The sequence below is a fragment of the Ptiloglossa arizonensis genome, chromosome 2 (genome assembly GCF_051014685.1).
Source record: "Ptiloglossa arizonensis isolate GNS036 chromosome 2, iyPtiAriz1_principal, whole genome shotgun sequence".
NCBI lineage: Eukaryota > Metazoa > Arthropoda > Insecta > Hymenoptera > Colletidae > Ptiloglossa > Ptiloglossa arizonensis.
Window position 1 is genome coordinate 10,455,915 of NC_135049.1, and position 13,818 is coordinate 10,469,732.

Sequence of the window (13,818 nt, forward strand, 5' to 3'; positions counted from 1 at the left end):
AATAGGAGCGTGAATTGAAAGCTCTCGAGATGAACAATGCAGTGGAAAAAAGCACTATGACAGAAGTAACTGTAGACTCGTGAACGCATTTGCAAGGAATTGCAGAAATTGACCGATATTGGAACACATGTACCAATTTATTGCGTCAAATATTATGCGAAATAGTTTTAAGTACGAAATAAGTAACAATGCAATTTCTAAATCTTCATAACATATGTCCTGTTTCCATAATTGGATCATTGAACACATTTTACAAGAAACACGATCAATGGCAATCGAACAAACATAATTCCTGAAATATAATAGTAACTATTGTTTATAGAATTAATCAAAATTTCCTTAACATTATTTTGGGACAGTTACGTACAAAGAACCAAAGTTCTGCATTTAAAAACATTAAGATAAATATAGTACTCGAATCAACTGAATACAAAATGAGTTTCTATTTTCAATAATTATTGAAACATTCCTCTATCGACCCGTTCTTTTCGAAAGATACCAATTTGTTACAGAATTATCATTACTTTGTTCCAAGAAATATTATTGTAAAGTAAATATAATAAAATAGTGTGAAACTTTCATCCTGTTCAATGAAACATGGAAATTTGTTTCGACGAACTCGGTCGAGGAAGTGATAATTCGTGAAACTACAATTACTTGGTTATAAAAGTATTATTTTAAAGTAATAAAATAATGCCACGGTAAGGATCGAATTTTGACTACGCAAAATAAAAGGTGAAAATTCGATTTCAACGGACCCTCTGGGAGAGGTGGTTTCGAAAACGGTGAAAAAATATCGAGCTCTGCAAAATGGTTGAAGGTAGACCAGATGATATTTTTCAGGAGTGGCCGTAATTAAACTTGGCAAATCAGTTTAAGTGGAACGTTACTGGGTGCGTTTTACTGCACACCGTTGGGAAAAATATAATGCAATCTGACGTATCGATGCATCGATGGACAATACGTTTTCCACGAACTCGGCGTTCAATTCTGAAAAAAAAAGAAAAAACGCGATGCCTTTTCTATTTTTCACGCTGTGGAAGCATGCCGCGTTTTCATAAAGCGCGAAATGTTTTGATGCTGACGAGATTTGCGTTGAACATTTTCATGGTAAGAGACCGGGAGTGCGAAACGTTTTGACGTTGATGGTGAAAGCGTCATAGAAAGTCTACGCGGCCAGTTGACCGAGCGCTCACCCTTTCTCGTGGTCAGTGATAATATTATCTGACACAGCACTGCCTCATTTCCATTTGCACGTTTCATTATCCGGCTCGATGACCCGGAGGCGCAAGACCACCGTGCCTGAGAAAGTAAAAAGAATTCGTTTCGGCGAGTAATCAAAAGTATCAGAACGCAGACCGCTAGAGAAAGCAGTAGGAAATGTTTTCTTCTTCGACGAGTTCGTTACGCCAATAATGTTGTTTACCCGGTTTCTCAGTTCTCCAGGAACGAGTATATATATATATTTTCTTTCATCTCGCCGAGAGGATGAGCGTCACTGACGAAGGATCAATTGTTATCGCACAGCGGTAAGAAATATTACATCGTTCGAAGTAACTGTCGTCTAATCAGTCAATTGACGATCCAAATTTCTTTATTTTTATCCACTGTTCTATCGGATCGTTTGGAAAGTCATTTAGTTTTCCAAAATGGTGAATGTACGATTCGATAAACTGTTTATACACTCTGAAAGAATCGTGTTTCATTTTCACCGAAAAGAAACGATATTACTTTCCGAACAATCCAATGGATCCTAATATTGAAACATTAACCTCTTGACTTTGCTAAGATCTTCCACGTTGCCAAAGCAACTGGAGATAGAAGAATAAATATACCTTTTTCTCGAATTTCAGGGAGATTACATCCTGAAGTTGATATTTCTAAAGTTTACGTTTGAAATTTTAAAAATGGTATATAAATGGGTAAAAAACACAATAACTTAATCCTTATGAATTCGTGTAATGTGAATATTATATTCGTTAAAAAACGTGCACAAATTTTGAATTTCAATTTTCCAAAATCTCCAAACAGTTCCCTAAACAATATTCTACCTTTGTTCTCGATTGTAATATTTCATTAAGAATACTAAAAGTCTTATCCCTTTATCCAAGATCAGTGTTAAGAAATGTTTCACCACCGATGGTTAACAAAATATTTCTTTCGCGTTTACAAACATTTCCACCGCGACGTAGTAATCGCGAACAGAAATGAAAAATGAACCCGACCGGACGGATGAAGCGAAGAACCACCGAAAAATATACTTATTATTGATTTTTCCTTGAAAGCGGGGCGTACCCCCTTTTAGCCTGCAGGTAGAAAAATGCCTTTACCTTCGACCGTAAACCGTACCGCCAGCCTACAGGAAGTTTGGCTGGTAATAGTTATTGGCTAATCTGCTTCTGACAGTGCAACAAGAACAATCGGAAGGAGAGACGGAGAAAATGAGAAAGGGTGCGGGGGAGGGGGGTGCGCAAACTCGATGGCGAGCACGTCGAGGCGACCGTCAGCGGCCAGCCGGATAGCCTTATAACCCTCGGGCTATATCCTAAAAGTTATCTGAAAATTTCATTTACGACGAGAGAGTTAATAAATGTAAATATTAGCCGTAGAAGCAGTTTGGCGGGAAGTACCACTACACGGATGCGAGCTCTAAAATCATCACGAGGAGGGAGAGGGGTGGTTTGGTGTGCCGGTGTGGAGGGCGCGGGCAGACTTTGAGTTCGTTAAAGCACGGATCGATTCGCGAATGGTGGCTCGACAAAAAGGCAAAAATCTAATCTCTTCGCTTGGTATTCTGTCATGTCCCCGGTGAACTTTCCGGTGCCTTGAGAAGGTGGGAAAATGAGATACGACGCGCTCCTCGCGCGGATGAAAAACTCGCGGAAAGTGGGGCGAATTATCGCGAAGATAAACGCACCGGGGTGGGGAGTGGTGCTGGTGGTAGGGTGGGGGGAGGAGTGGGGAGGGTTGACATCGGCTCTTCAAAGCAAACGTAGGTTCGGCCCCGCGGGCGAACATGTGACATAAATGAAACTTTGAGACGTTACGTACATTTTGTGCGTAATGATGGTAATTACGCGACAATGGTGTATCATTCGCGATGATACATATCCGTGTTCGTGTTACGTCGTTTACTTCGATGCTGCGAAAAAGAATTGTTATCCGGATTTTGTTCGTAAAATTATATAGTATATTTGTTACAATGAACTCAAGGCCGGAATAAATAGGTGAAGTATTGCGATTGCAATTTCTCTAGTGAATAGTGAAAAGAAGTTATTAGGTTTTTCGTCTTTACTCGACGAAGGACGAAATTGTTGCTCCGTATTTTTTCACACGGGAATAACATTTTTCGGTAATTTTTAGCGCGGTTGACTACTACTGCAATTTTTCGGACAATATTATTTTTCAATACGGTTCCATTAAGGTTCTCGACAGGCGAAAATTGGTGCGGTTGTTTATGAATATTTTTCAACCGTTACAGTCCACATAACGAAAGTTTAAGAATATTAAAACATTCCCACATAATTCACATTTAACGAATATTCGTCGTGTATCAGCTTCACTAATGGACATACGAGTTCGCGAGGATAATGAATCATGTGTCGCGTGTAGGGGATCGAACTTTGTCAAATGAATCGAGTCATCGATCAAGACACTAAAATTAGTGGTAAAATCGTATGTATTGTATTTCCGATGCACTCAATAATTATTTAATGGATATCGTGGGAATTAGACGTTAAAATATAATTCAATGCAATACAGAACTCAATTTGTATCGTAACAAATCTCTTGGACAAAGTATTGGACAAATAGTTTTAAATAAAATACTTTTGTCACTAACGATCGCGTTTATTATTGAGAAATATATATTGTTTTTAAATAATAAGACAATAACTTTTCAATCCATGATCTATTCGTGGACGAACTGTTAGCGGAACAATTATTTTTAGGATTATTAGTTAGACTTTCCAAAGTACGGATTAATTATGAAAGCAATCGGTAAATAAGAATTATTCAAACAAACTCACTGTTTTTTCCCATATTTTAGGATCACTTCAAGAGTTTTTACAAGATTAGAATGTCACGTATTACGGCGAAAAAATACGTTCTAAGATTATATACAGTATTATAGAATGTAATAATGTTAATATTTTCGGAGTCGTAACAAATGTAGCAATATGGTAATTACTATTGCTACGAATCAACATTTAGAAACAAAATTCCACTAACCAAAGTATCACACACGTGGACACTCATTTGGATCGCTAAAATTGATAACATCTACTAATTTATTTATCATTTCGATCTCTATACATCATTTTATTAAAATATCTCAACGGTAAAATATTGTATAAATGCCCAAAATGAAAACGTCTTTGATTCGTTTCCTAAAATCATCGAATTCTCTTTTATAAATCGGTTCAGTATCTTTAGTACAATTATCTGGTTTATCTTCGTTTAAAAATTCCTCAACAATTCGATACAATATTCCACCAAGTTTTACTCGACTCATATCTACCGATGAAGTGAAGTTCGATATAGATTCACGAATTTGAATCAATCCAACACTTAGGGTTCACTTCAAGGCTTTGAATGCTATCAGTAAAAAATCATTTTTTGTTCATTCTACTTACGAAGTATAGGTCCTTAAGAGCTGTTTTCGAACCCTATATTCAAGGGTGAGTTGATCTCGAAAGAACTTCCCATAAATTGTACCCTAATCGCGTATAATATTTATTTGTTTCGATTGTTACCACGTCACACGTAACGCGTAAACATTTTGATACTCGTAAAAGTCTCTATTCTACCGGATCAAAGTTCCATTCTACTTTCAACTACTGCTTTTGTGTCCCGAAATACTTATCTAGGATTGGAATCTTAGTTTCATCTACTCGCAAGTACCACCTTTATCTTTCCAAATACTTATCGAAATTTAGAACCAAGCCGATCATTCGAATTTACTCGTAGAGTAATTTAATCTCGTCATTGCTCGGATCTTTCCATACCACGTTCACCCGAAAAATGAACACCGTTGATGAATTAACGAATTAGCTATTCGACGTCTATCGTAATATGTAAAGTTGTGACAGGAAGTGCCACGTGACGCGTTATCGCAAAACGCAGCGCAATATCGCAGCAACTTTCAACAGTCACTGCACAACAGCGCACAGATTAACGTTGACCATCGGTCGGCAAAGCTGCGCGATAAACCTGGCTCGTAATTCTCGCTGCAAGTCGTTACGACGACCATGTGTCATACAGAACGAGTTTACTTCAAGCCGTAATGTCCACGTTGAAGTGATTTCATGGCACGTTCGTTTTTGGTCAGACGTGCGTTTCGAGAAAACTCAGCGCGAGTTTACGTCGCTTTCCTGGCACGGAGAATATTTTATTAGAGAAATTAATCTATGGTACCGCGTAAAAGGCTTCAACCATTCGCAATTAGAAATTTACGAAATTCGGGAAGACGCTTGGGGTTTTTCACAGCTTCAATTCTGTTTCGTTATTCATACGGCGTAATGATTGTAATTTGAATTGCTGCTAGGCTAGAGTTTGTGTTACATGTTCGCTAAGAAATATAAAATTATATATTTCGGTTACTTTGATCGGTGTCACGAGTGAGTCTCGAAAAATCGTTGTTAATTTGAAGAATCTAAGCTGATAAATTTATGAAATGGTTATTTATGATTCATTGGAATAATTTCGTTGCTTTATGAAATTTTCGTAGTTTCGGAAGGTAAACAATTCTAATGGAAAAATTGAAATAATATAAATTTGACAAGTTGATAACTTAAATTGGAATATTTTGGCATTTTTCTTTCCTTCTGGTAATTTGCAATTTGTCGTTCATTAATTTAGAATTATAGCCGCGTATATATGTTTTCGATATGACGATTATTTTATCATCCAATCCAGTGAAAATTACCTTTGAGGTTTAATATCCAGTTCTTTGTCTGGTAATCCTAGTTCGATGGTAAAATATGAAATTCAATAATTAGAGAACGATATCAGAATAAAAGAAAAATCAAAGTACACACGAATTCCAAATGAATGTTCTTCTACACTTTTGAATTTAATTCAATTAATTTAATAATTCAATTTTAATTAAAAGAAACTGCATATTTTTTCCTCTAGCATTCACGGTACAAACATACACTAAATATAAAAATCACTAGATACTCTATTAACATTTAACGACCAATTACTGCACAAGTATTTTATTTATCTTCTTTCGTACGAAATTTTTGAGTAATTTCAAAATTGTTTATCTTACTAATTATTAGAAATTTTTCAGTAGTTATTTAACTCGTAGTTATTGAATGATTACGTCAGAGTTTGTACAAATGTAAACTTTGAAATAGACTTTGGAATATCTTCAAACACTGCAGTCGGGTTTAGTATTAGCTCGATATTAGTTCAACAATGGTTCACTGATTGGATTGACTATTCAGATTTAACTAGCTTTACTAGCCCAACAATAATTCTCTATTATACGGTTTAACTCTTTCTCGTTGTTGAACAAACAAATAATAACAACAATAATAATAAAAATAATAATATTTACGTTTATACAAACTTTTTCCTTGGTTTTCCATATGTCAGGATACATTTTTTGAATTACGTTTATAAAATTGCTCTCAAGTATCGAACTGTGTTGTAATCACAATTTATTACATAAACAGTTACTGAGATTTACTATTCTTAAATGTTATGGTGCTAACAAAAATCACAAATATAATTTTTCTAATAACGTTTATTCAATTACTGTTAGCCTTACAATTGGATCGTGTTGTAATCTCAAGTTATTACATAAACTCTTACTAAGATTTATTATACTCGAATGTTATGGTACTAACAAAAATCACAAGCATAATTTTTCTAATAACGTTTATTCAATTACTGTTAGCCTTACAATTGGATCGTGTTGTAATCTCAAGTTCTTACATAAACTCTTACTGAGCTTTGTTATACTTAAATGTTATGGTACTAACAAAAATCACAAGTATAATTTTTCTAATAACGTTTATTCAATTACTGTTAGCCTTTCAATTGGATCGTGTTGTAATCCCAAGTTATTATACAATAAACCCTTACTGAAATGTATTACGATACGAACAAAACTAACAATAATACCCAATTCTCTCAATAATTCTTTTAAATATATATTCAGACATATAAATAAAAAATTCATTCAATGAACAAATATATATTCGTCTAAATATATATTCAGACGAATAAATATTAAATTGTACCCAAGCTACGAACCGTGTTGCGCTTTTGTTACAAAAAACCGTCACCGAAATACATTACACCATTACCGATCTCTACACAGGTACATACCCCGTGCTCGGATCTCCCCAAGCGTCTAATCGAATACTAATAAATCTCCGGTAAAAGATCTCTGTTCCCGATTTATTGTCCCGGTCGTAAAAAGCCGAAGAAATCAAATCAGGATTTTCCCTTTCCACGCTACTTCGTAACGCCGCGAAAAAGTGCGTGCGCCGGGCATAAAGTTAAATCTCATATCTGTAGTATTTCGTTTAGCCACGTAGTTCGCTCGTAAAGTTTCATGGCGTCCTTTAACCCGCCCCCTGCTCCCCGCCCCGTACAGAAAGGACGCAACAAAGTGTTGCGAGCACTTTCGTCGGTGCTGCACGAAGGTTCCCCGACGTCGATCCACTTGAAAGTTGAGATTTTTGAGGGTCGAACGACTTCGGGATAGGTCGTTCGAGGATTCTTATCTTCGATGCGGTAGAATGATTTCGGTGGTGGACGGGCCAGCGTGGAGTTTAGAAAAGGACACGAGGAACAGGGGGTCAGAGGGAACGGGGTGGCTCGAACGGCGCGGGTCCCGGCTTGAAATTGCATGATACTGCCGTGGGGCACGATAATGGTGGCAAAGAGTTTCGTTCACGGAACATTAGTCAAAAATGCCCGATTCCGGGGCGGTGCTGTCGTCGGGGCTGCGAAATTGAGACAGGCTACGGCCGCTGAATATATCCGCACAATGGCACACTAACCATTCTGTTTTGTTCCTGCACGGCTACCAAGCCCCGGCCGGCAATTTGCCTCCAGCCTCTCGAGGTATTTCAATTCAGCTACGAGCGAGGAGACGATGTCCTTAGTCTCTCGTATGAATTTTGATCGCATCTTACAGAACACGGACGCGAGATAAGAATAGTTTCGATAATATTGATATCGTCGGGGACACGGTGAACAGGTTGTGGACTCTAAGAACGAAGATCTTCGGTGGTTGTTGACGTTGCAGACGTGAACTTTGAACCGTGTATATTTAATGCCGGGTAATACGTCTAACGGTGAACTCTGTACAGGGTGGAGCACAACACGTGGTGGACTTTAGCGGTGGATGAACCACACAAACCAGAGGAGTTCGTGTACGCGTGTGGTTCCCTGTGACGTTTATCCGAAATTGTAGTCGTTTCAGTACTTCGGTGATTTTTAATCGGAAAGATAGTACAACCGGTTTTACTAACTTGTTGTTGACTTGATAAATATATATAGTACAAATTATGAATTCACCGGTGAGTTCGGTCTGGGGTTAGGTTAGCTTCTGATTAGTTTACCAAAGTATACAACGAGAGTCACTAAGAAGTATCATTTTTAAATATCTCGTTATCTTCCTTTTATACATATCTCTGATCAGTACCTTCAATTGTGTAAAATACATCATTTTTGTTTCTTTTGTAAAGAATGCTGATAGTAACGAAACATACTTTGGTTACTTTTAGATACTAATATACTTAACTTTAAGTATGTTTCTTCTGTCATTTCGTAACGCGTTCTCAACTTGTTCGTGAACAGTGTACAAGTGAAATAAATGATCGGTCGATAACAGGTATTATCCACTGGTATGTCTTCTTTTTCATAACTCGTAACTTCTCTCTTCGTAACGAGCAACGCTGTAATACCAGGAGCAACTGTAATACTAGGAGAGCTCCTGGAACTGCACTGGGAGTGGGGATGTAAACATCACTGTGCCTTCTTCTCGTGTGCGGACGGTACACGTCCAACAATAGGGTCACCTGCTATAGACCACGCGTCCATTCGAGAGTAAAATTGTCGCGAGTCGTTCTCGAGAGTGTTCCTGACCAGTTGCAACTGCGTCTGACCATCGTTCTCGAACCCCATTGACGCGAAACACTCTCGAGATCGACACGCGACACTTCGACACCAAAAACGAACAACGTAGCGTTACCTCTGAATTGTTACGAATCAATTTCTTCGGATGTCCCGCTCTCTGTGGAATATTTTCATCGGTTGTTTCACGGGAGCATATTAAAGTAAGAACGAAGGTAGAATTCCAGCGGCGGTAGCTCATTTTTCCCGTCCATTTCCCCGGCGTATCGAGAAACGTTCAGCGTAACGTTGAACAAAACGGTCCGTCAAACATCGCATACGAAATCAGCGATCTTATCCAGCAAGGTTGGAGTTTCGCCGGTGCCTTGTAAACTCTCTTGTTGATACACCGTGCACGGAACAAACATTTGCAACATCCTCTCCATACGTAGCCGCCCAACGAAAGTTTCCTCGTTTGCCCGCCACTTTCCCGCTGCACACGTACTAATCCGTTACTCGTAATTAGAGTCGGATTGGCAATGGTTTAATCCCTCAACGTCAGTGCTCGCCGCCTTCGAACGGAAAAAGGAGGGAGGAAAGTGCCGCGGACAAGAAGGGAAACCGGAGGGATAGTACACAGAAGAACATAGAGATAGAGCGATAGAGAGAACGATAGAGAATTAGAGCGAGCGGAAATGGAAAGAGAGCAAGAGAGAGCAAGAGAGAGAGAGAGAATGAGAGTTAAGGGGGTGCACGCAGCACGAAGGGAAACTGCTGTTGCAACCTCCTTTACTCCCTGGCCGACACTTTGAGTAATAAGATTAGGAGGCGTCTCTGCTCAGTCCGAGCGGGCGAGATAACGTCATTGCGAATCAAATGGACCAAGATATAGATAAGGGATAATTAGAGGAAGCGAGATAGTCGACACGGAAGTTGAACGAAGAGGAAATGAGAAGCGTGAAGAGGAACGGTGAGCCAGACGGAGAGAGGGAAATGACGGTCGACCGAGGTGGCACAAGAATGACGTCGGACATTTATTACTACGGATTCTACAATGAGAACTTCCTTCCCCTTTGTATGGTTCTCCGTGGAACTGGCTTCTCGTGCATTCCGCAGCCTCGCTGTAAATTCGTTTTCCCTCGCGGAGCTGTATGGAATCGATGTCATGCGATCGAAATGGTCCCAGTATCGGACACATTTTCTCGCGTCTGTCGATAGACACGTCGTACGCGAGGAAGTCTGACATTTCTGGGCAAGTAAATCGGAGCACGCGTGTACAATACAGACGCACATAATGGAACGCCCACTTTCTCGAATGAAAATTATTTGAGTAATTACACACTTTCGAAATAGTTCTCTCTGTTGCACGGATACGTTCGGATAAATGCATCGAGCAGTGGGCGGTTTTAGCGGTACTTCTTCTCCACGAGAAATGTAGTTTAATTGTATTTACATGCTGGAATATTTTTGCGATGAATTAATCGTCGAAGTATTATAGAAACAGGTTGATTTATTGTAAATATTTGGTAATCTTTCGATATTTATAATGCGAATGTTTTCAAGCTCTTCTTGGGGGTTTCGAAAAATATGTAAATTAATATTCGAATGTTTATTGAAATTTACCGTTATCCGAAACTTTCACGTATTGGTTTATTTGCTTTCCGAAAGAACTTTGAAGGGAGTCGAAAAAATTGATATTAAATCGGTACGTGAAACAGTTGATGTTAAATCTGTATGTGAAAGCATATTAAATGTTTGTTGTTTATGTGAAACAAACACGATGTCTTATTGTCGGATAAATTTGTACGATATGATTTTTTCGGAAATTTCTAAAAATAAATTCTCTCTCTAATATCGCGACATTTGATAAGGTTTGTCGGAGATTGAGGATTAAAGGTTTTGCACATCCTTTCTGTATTATCTCAATTTGCTAAGTTGTGGTAAGAAAGTTTCCAAAATTTATTTAAGACTAGAGGACTCTCCCACCTGTTAATAGCGATTGATGTATCGCATACATACTTGAACTCTAGACTTCAGAAAGACGTGATCAAGAGGACCGTCGACCTGTTTTCCCAAATTAACACTTCAACTGACAGGACTGAAATTGGCTCTTACATCAAGTGGTAACAGGACTCAAATGACGTTTAATGCAGACATGTAGTATCTTAAGAGTACTTTGTTCAAATTGAAAGCAATTTTCCGTTCTGGTAACTTCGATTAATCCCATTGTTAAAGAATCGAACGGGTGACTTGTTTGCTATTCTGGTATTATAAAATAAATAAATACAATTAACAACTGCATTCAGTTACTAATACAATCAAGAATTATCATTGCCTCACATTTTTATAACATTGCAAAGAAATACATTTAGTTAATGGTACAATTACGAATTATTATTGGACCATAATTGTATATTATAATACGTCTAGATATTTTCTTATCTCGATGAGTAAAATAGAAATTGAAAGAATTATGGAATTTCTTTAACAGGCTGTATTTAAACAGATTTAATGGAAATTTTTGAAAAACAATTCATATATTACAAACCAATATTATGCACAAATCTGTAAACGACTTGTTAGCAGGAATTTGGTTAGTGATATTTTCAAGAAAGTAATTTGACAGATTAGAAATCTTTTCATTGGCATTACTAAGCGTAATTATCTTGCAACTATTTCTCTCTCTGATTCTCCTTTCTTATTCTTATTTTTTCATTCTCTTTCCCAAGCACACGTATATATTCCATCACTCTGAATTCTTAACAATTTTTAATTTACCGTGCCATACTCTCCCCTCCACTTCTATCCGATATTTTTGCATAGTCCAGACCATCACATTCCAGAGTACACTCAAAGATACTCATCACCATTAATTACTCCTCTATTTCTTTTCCTTTGCGTGAAAAACCACCAACCTAGAATCCCCATATATATTTATCTTATTCATTTTTTACTCCGCTTAAATTCTAAATTGTATCTCTGGCTACCAAACTTTATCCACTGGGTTTCCACGTGATTTTTAAATTTCGTTTTCCCGTTTTTTCGGTCCTCATCCATTCATACTTACCGATAAGATTGCTCTCATTAATCCTAATTACGATCAATGAAAGTCCTCCTTATCTTAATTTAATTTAATTTTCTCTCTCACACTTCCGTACATTTTGTTTGTTTTCATTCTTGCAGCAATTTATCCACGTAACATCGTTTTCCTGAGAGGGCCGAAATGAAGTTCGAGACGTTAAATAAATGTTACGTTTATCTACATGGCCGTAATTTTCCTTTTCAGCGATTGTTGTCACGCCACGTGAGAATAGTTCAATTTTAATAAGGAAAACTGTAACAGTTTTCGTTTGCGACGAATGCTTCGGAAACTCGAAGAGAACTAAAAACATGCAAAAAAAAAGAAAATGGAAATATGTAGCCGAAACGAAATAGTAGATGTGGCAGGTAACGTGTTAAGGACGTGTGGAACGTTCCCACGTTGTATATCTGTCCCATGCAGCAGACTTGTGTAGGGCGGATGTAAAATTCAGGAAACCGCTCAACAATTCCTCACTGGTGTTCTTAAGCCTCTACCTCTATCTACAACCCTCCAAGATCGTCCTGTAGGGAGAATTTGGAGTTTCTCATTTAACAGCAGGTTAGTCGTTAAGATCGGAATACTTTGAACTTTGAAATCGAACACAATCATACTTTGGTTTCCATCTTGCACGTGTACTTGAAATTTTGGTATTCGATTGTGCAAAACCCTTCCATTTTTGGAATTTCTAATAAATACGGTTAAATTATCTTATATAATTGTTGTTACGTTTTCACGCACAAAATGTGCCCTTTCTTTGATCATAAGAATTATTTTGGTAATTTACCAAATTATATTTACTGATTTACAAAATTTGATCCAGTGAAGTCAGGAGGACACTTTTTGTACATGTTTTAATGGATAGTTAAGGTAAAAGAAATATTTATTTGTATCATTTCAATAAATATTTACCAGTCTTTCGTTTAATATTTTCAACTATGCTCTTTCGGTGAAGTTACGCTAAAATACATAACTTCTACAGTGCTCACTGATGCATATATAAATCAATACTCGATTAAAATGGAAACGAGTGAAATGTAATAGTTTCTTGAACTATTTTTCTGTATTTCTGGCATCAAGTTCTTTAAGAAAAATAGAATTACTGTACAATTTAAAGAGCACTGTGAAATTAGGTACATAGTACTTGAGTTACTGTAATTATAAAAATAGAGCTATTCTTCGTCCAAAAATAAATTGAAAACGTGAAATGAATTTTTTATAGGAGTCTTCTGTTTTGAAATAATCACTTTGAAAAATACGCGAGACAAGCATCAATTTACATAAAATTCATCTCAATCGTTCTCATTGCAGATATTGGTCAGATTAGTGTACAATAAAAATAATAATTTACAAGGGACATCATATTCCCCAAACTAAATTCTATTTTACTGTTAACATTGAAATTATTATAACGTTGTTGTATTTACTTCTCAACAATTCTTTCCATCTATGAGAAAATTAAACAATAAAAATTGAGGAATAGAAATTAAATATTTCTCTCGCTTACAACTTTATAGTACCGTGCCATAATAATAGAAAAATTAATATACTATCTGAAAAAACTCACGTGGAACGAGTATATTATTTGATTGTTAATGACTGTCTAAATGAAGATTTATAATAACTCGTACTAAAATAACGATGAATATTGTTATTTAACG